The 6,124-nt window shown below is 47.0% G+C and overlaps 1 long non-coding RNA gene across 1 annotated transcript in view; it reads left to right on the forward strand.

Moving 5' to 3' along the window:
- The window catches only part of LOC140214054 (uncharacterized), a 219,871-nt gene extending 214,187 nt beyond the window's left edge, over window positions 1–5,684 (forward strand). Inside the window, exon 3 of the long non-coding RNA XR_011890969.1 lies at window positions 5,143–5,684. This is a non-coding gene — a long non-coding RNA (uncharacterized lncRNA). The remainder of the gene's footprint in view (window positions 1–5,142) is intronic.
- Window positions 5,685–6,124: the final 440 nt, after the last annotated feature.

Below are 6,124 nucleotides of genomic sequence, written 5' to 3' on the forward strand. Positions count from 1 at the left end.
AAGCATGGCAAAACTGTTCTTTCATCGTTCCCGTCGACAAGATATATGTAGTTTTGGCAGCAATGTAGAGACTGCAAGGTAAAACTAAAGAACCATAAGAATGTAGAGACTCGGGCTAATGAACTCGTCTAAATATATATGTTCATTGCCGATTACTGATTGAATCTATTGAGTTCCTACTACGAAAGGGGCGGCCAGAATGTTGTGAATACAGCACATAAAAGCCAGCCTATCTCTGCTATTTACTACTTGCACAAGCGATAAGGACCATAGTCGGCATCACCCATGGTGGAAACCTCTGCTACACACACTTTCAGTAATATTTAGCCTTGAAATCATGTTTGCGAAGACAGAAAGACGTTGCTCCCGAAGGAAAGGTTTCTACGTTTCCTGTGGCACGACACGCAATGTGTTCAAGTATTCGTACCGGCAATTGCAGTGCTTGTAGTCAGACGGCGCGCTGATAACTCGTAACTTACTGTACTTTTCAAAAAAGACAAAGAACACACTTTCCAGGTAAACGGGTTCCGCGCTTCTGCTTTTAAATAGAAAAATGATTCAAAACAATGCGGGGAATCAAATCAATGGATACAGACTCTACCTTTTTCCGCAAAGAGGCTACTCCGGTTCCTAGCAGGGGAATTCGCCTGTAATGGACAATGAAATGAAATTGCCGCGCCATAGCTTTCAGACGTGGACTCTGTAGGCTGCCGCGCCTTGCAGCGGGCGTGCTTCAGGGAAAAACGTCTGTTTAACAGTGCGTGCTATGGATTCTGTATTAGTACTTTTGAGACCGGCTCCTTCTCAGGCCAGGCTCAGCAGCAGACTTGTCGCACTCTACAGGTATCTCAGAGTTGGATGCCAAAATCACCACTAAAAGTGTTCCGGCGTCCATAGGAAACCTCACGTAAAGTCGCGTTCAGTATGATCTGCAACAGAGTGTTCGAGGTCAAATGGGCTGCAATATCGCACGGGAAAGCCGACCTACGCAAAATAAGTTGAAATGCCCGCAATTGGAAACACAGTTGTTTAGTTCTCAAGTCTTTCCTATGAAGGTGCCACAGGGCAAGCTTGTAGCCCTTTAGACCATACACACCGCGTTCCCGGTCATACTGGAGGCGACTGCAGATCTACCGCTGAAGAACCACCTCCAAAGACGCTTGATTGAATTACATGTTCTGTTCTTGATCGGTTTCTACGGGCTCTATTGAGTGCGCTTGTCGCCTGGGTTCATTTATGCCAAGAAGGTCTCGACCTGTGATTCCCAAGTTTACTAACGATAAGACGAAGGGAAACGTACTTTCTTGGCAAGATGAGGACTAGTCGAACAAGGAACGTCGCTTTAGGCCAATGTTTCGACAGGGTATACGTGTCTTCGTCAGGGCAGGAATTGCTTCGTCAAGACATCAAAGTACACTTGTCCCTTGTGCCATTAAACACTACAAGACATCAAAGCACTTGCTGCTCTGATGAAGAGAAATTCCCCTTTTCGAAACATTGGCTTAAGGCGACGTTCCTTGTTAAACGGCCCCTCATCATTTCATGTTTCCATGTTCTTTTGAACTTTTAGCTTGCTTAGATTTTTTCTTATATAGAGAGGAACTTGAGTAAAATAGTATCACAGTCACTGAAGGCTTTGTTCCAACTTGCACCTCAAGCACGAAGCAACTGAGATTTCAGAGTCAACCTGCATTGCCTCAATTCCAATTGCGCTACAACAAGCTGTACGGGGGGGGAGTGTCACATATCTGAACGGGCCCCAACATATAGATTTCATTTGTGGCACCTGGGCACTTCTTGTCCCACCTGAGGCGGCCTTGTTGGAGAGCACCCGCCGCCGCTGTGGAAGGCAGGTGTTGCCGCCAGGTGCCTATTCGAAAAATTAAGTACAAGTGGGCTCCCCGCCTGGTGTTCGGGCATTAGGGGAACTCCACGCTCGGGACAAGGTGCACCCAGTAGGTGCCTTTGGGACGCTACATGGGAGATTACCGCCATGACAGCGGCAAAAACCTCCTTTCATTTGTGTACACGTGGGTTTTGAGAACAATTTAATGCGCAGGCTCCTTTCCGAAGCGCATTTCCCCTGAGGAAAGCTGAACGCCAGGCCGGGGTACGCTTGTCCTCACTTGAACCTGTGGGTGCCCAGCGACGGTGTGAATCGAACCCAGAACCTCGCGCAGCTGAAGGGGGTCCTGTACAAATATAGGCCATGGCATTATTAGGAATATTCATCCTAATATTCACCCATTAGAATGAATAATTTACTTCCTCATTCACCGTTCCCAGTTCACCAATGGCAATGATCACAACTCCCTTTTTAGATATGTTCATGCAAGCGTGCCGCATGCATGTGTGAGGGGTTCCCTTATTTTATATTTTATATACATGTGTTACCACCACTCTTTAATAACCACTAACATTCTGGTTTTTACTCGTGGCTGTGTTACATTTTGCGAAATAAGGACCGACAATGACACCAATATCCTATGATTCGTCCCCAGTGCTATAACTCGTGTTGACAGTAATACGGGGAATTAATATATAAAAAAAGGTTACGTCCCGCGTGTATCCAGTTGTTCTACTTGCCCCTGTATCTACCACTTAAATAATGTTTTCTTCGAAATAGTCAACTCTTAAGAATATTTCGGTGCTCACACAGAATCTAACCTGTATTGGACACCGCGTATTGCTCACATTATCAATAGCGCTAGCCGCATGTTAGGTTACTTCCGCCGTAACGTTTACAACGTGGCTATATTGTTGAAACTTCTACAATATGAAAACCCTAGTACGTTCAAACCTTAAGTATGCTGACTGAGTGCGGAACCATGGTCAGTATAACCTAATTAAATACCAGGACCGTGTGCAATGCAACTTGGTGCATTTTATCTTGTCTAATTACTTGCGCACAGCAAGTATAACCCTTAAAAACACTTCTTGTTAGGCTAGTTGGTAGCTGTTCATTATAAAATATGAAGACGCCAAATAAACAGACACACACAAGAGAAGGCGCCTTGTCCGGTTCTCTTCTCTTGTGTGTGTCTGTTTATTTGTCGTCTTCATATTTTATAATGAAATATAACCCGAACGAAAGAAAACCTCAGCATGCCTTTCATATCGTCGCAAAATCGCGCGTTTATTAGTGTTTCTTAAGTTGTTTCACCCTCCAGGACGTCGCAATAACTTGTCAAGAACCTGATGTTTCAGCGCGTTAGTATTAAAGTGCTTTAAGCGCGATAACATAGAAAAAAAGTCACTCCAAACCATCGACTGTTTGTAATTACCATCATTTTATCTGCCATTAGTTTTTTTTTATGAGTCACTGACATGTATTGTACTCCATTTTATGCAAAACCATCAATTCATAGTAAATATGTGTGTTTTGTTTATGCTGTTAAATTTGCAGTGAGAAATGCCTTGTCTTCATACTTCGCTTTCCTGTCGCATACATGCTGCTAAAAGTTAGTCCTGAGCTACCCACTACGGCGTCCTTCATGATGTCCGAGTTACTTTGGAATGTTATAACCATTCAATTAAAGGTACAACAAAATGAAGCACATTGCGGTTTTCCAGGCTTCTTTGTTATCGACATTGACGCAAGCCCATTTGGCCTGAAGTTGCTATGTTCGCAATCGTCTTTAAACATGGTACGTAAAGATAACAAAGGGTCTGATTATGGACAATTGTACTCGTAAGCAACTTCTCGGATAAGCATACAGGATGGATCAGGTACCACAGAACAACAAACAACCTTGTCAGGAGCTGATGTCTTGAAGCCAGCTGTCATACAGGCGCTTCTGGTTGGCTTGTGAGTACGACAGTCAAGACCGGGTGATTTGCGTGGCGTGGTCTCCAGGGCCGATGGCATCCCGTGCGAAGCCGCTGGGCGGCGCTGTAGCAGTAGGACTTAAGCTGCGGTAAAGCTAGGGAAACTACGGAGCATGTTTTATTAGAATGTGAAAACGTCTACCCAGTGGTCAATTTAGGCACCACTGGCCTTTTTGAAGCCCTTGGGTTCAGAGGGAGCATTGTGGTAAAGCAAACATGTCCGCAATAGACATTAGTAAGAGGCGACTGGAGGATTGATGGAAGAAAAGTAGCGAAACGACAAAAGACGGAGACGTACAAAAGCACAGTTCGCAAGAGGGGATCAGAAAATTTGGGCGTGGTAGTTCATAGTTTTTTTTTCTTTTTTCATTGTTTAACCTAGGTAGGATATTAGGCAGTATAGTAGCCAGAGCTTGGTGGCACAACCCACCGCCCCGTTCCAAAGGGGACGCTCATAATATCTATTCATCCATCCATCCATCCCTAAGTTGTCCATTGGCAACGTGGGCTCACGGCCAAAAAGCATGTAGAATGGCGAATATTTGGCGGTGTCGTGATGAGTTGTAGGCAATTCTCAGATAGGGTAGTGCAAGATCCCAATCACGATGGTCTGACGAACCACGCATATAGCATGTCTGTGAAGGTGCGACTTAAGCGCTCTGGGATACCGTTCGAGGGTGACACGAAGGCCATATTGTGCAGCGTTTAGCAGGAGCACAATATGGCATCGATGATTCTGGGCAAAAAGGTGCCGCAGCGATCCATGAGCAAATGGCGTGGGGCCCCACGGTGGAATATGACGTGGTGCAGGAGAACGTCAACAAGGCTAGTAGCAGATGTGGTACGGAGCGCTCGAGTGATCGCCCATCCGGACGCATGAACAGTGGCCACCTCGACCCACTTGTTGCCGGATGCCGATTCCGGAAAAGGATCGAGAAGGTCCAAGGCAACACGAAACAATGGTTCGGTTGGTGGGGCGATCGGTTGAAGGGGTCCAGCAAGGAATGCGGCCGGTCGTTTCCGGCGTTGTCATTTCTCGCAAGCGGTGACGTAACGTCAGACGGAATGGGCGCCATGCGCGGATTTCTCGCAGGCCTCGCGAGAGGGCGCAAAGTGGCCAGAGGGAAACGCGAGAGAAGATCCCCACTAAATACACTACTCGTGCATCACGCGTCTCTGCGGTGGCAGCACTGTGTGTCGCCACGTTACTGCACCCCTAATCGTATTAACGGTCGATGTCCATCATGATCGACATGACCACGGCTGGATTTTTTTTTTTGCACGCTGTACCTAACCACGTGATGACGCTCGCAGGAGAATGCGTCCGTGGTTATCGTGGACTGGAACAAGGGCTGCGGCTCGATCCTTGGCTACAGCACGGCGGCGGCCAACAAGCGCACCATGGCCCGGTTACTGGCGCGCTGGTCAAACCCCATGCCGGGTGGCTGACAGAAGCAGCCAGCGCCGACGACAAACGGTACCTTGCGGCGTTTATCAGTGCTGCACTGAAGAATACCGCAAGCGAGGCTCTGGACTGAGGGCCTTTCCACGTTACCACCGAGCATGAAAATAAAGTTTTTTTTTCTCTCTCTCTGGTCGAGACGCTGACGGACGCCTTCGCGGTGAAGCCGGAGCGCGTCCACCACGTCGGCCACAGCCTGGGCGACCAGACGGGAGACTTCTTCGGCGAAGGACGTCACGCAGCTCACGGGAAGCAAAGTCGGACCCATCACCGACAGGCACGGGCGGGTCCCTCTCGCAGGGCGACATCAAATGCAGAGGTTCTCAAATACACACGGAAACTAAGCACTGAACCAAGCACTTTAGACGTTGACTTCATGTATTCTTACGGCTGTCTTGTTTTCGTGGTTTTGGAGGGAACAGGTTAATTCTTAGGGAAGAAAAGTGTCAGTTTCATCTTTTTCCATTAAGCACGGACACCTTAGCGTGGTTACACGTCAGAGTGGCGTTACGGATTGCAAATCAAGAAAGTACTTCTGAATCCGCGAGTTCGTTGTCTTTCTATCCTATGGTCTCCCTTTCGTGACATGCCGAATCAGCCCTCATAAGTCCATAAGGAATCTTTAATAAAAATGATGATTTCGACATGTGTGGTGAACTAGAGAAATGTCAGAGCGACGCCATCTCTGTGCTGTCTTCCTCTATCTCTGGTTCTTATCTTTCTACCTTTTCATTCCTTTTTCTGCAGTGTAGGGTAGTAAACTGGATTTTCCGTTTTCGTGAACCTCCCTGCTTCCTTCCTTTCTTTATTTTTTTCCTAATGCATTCTTTTAAC

This window comes from Dermacentor andersoni, chromosome 11 (assembly GCF_023375885.2).
Source record: "Dermacentor andersoni chromosome 11, qqDerAnde1_hic_scaffold, whole genome shotgun sequence".
Lineage (NCBI taxonomy): Eukaryota > Metazoa > Arthropoda > Arachnida > Ixodida > Ixodidae > Dermacentor > Dermacentor andersoni.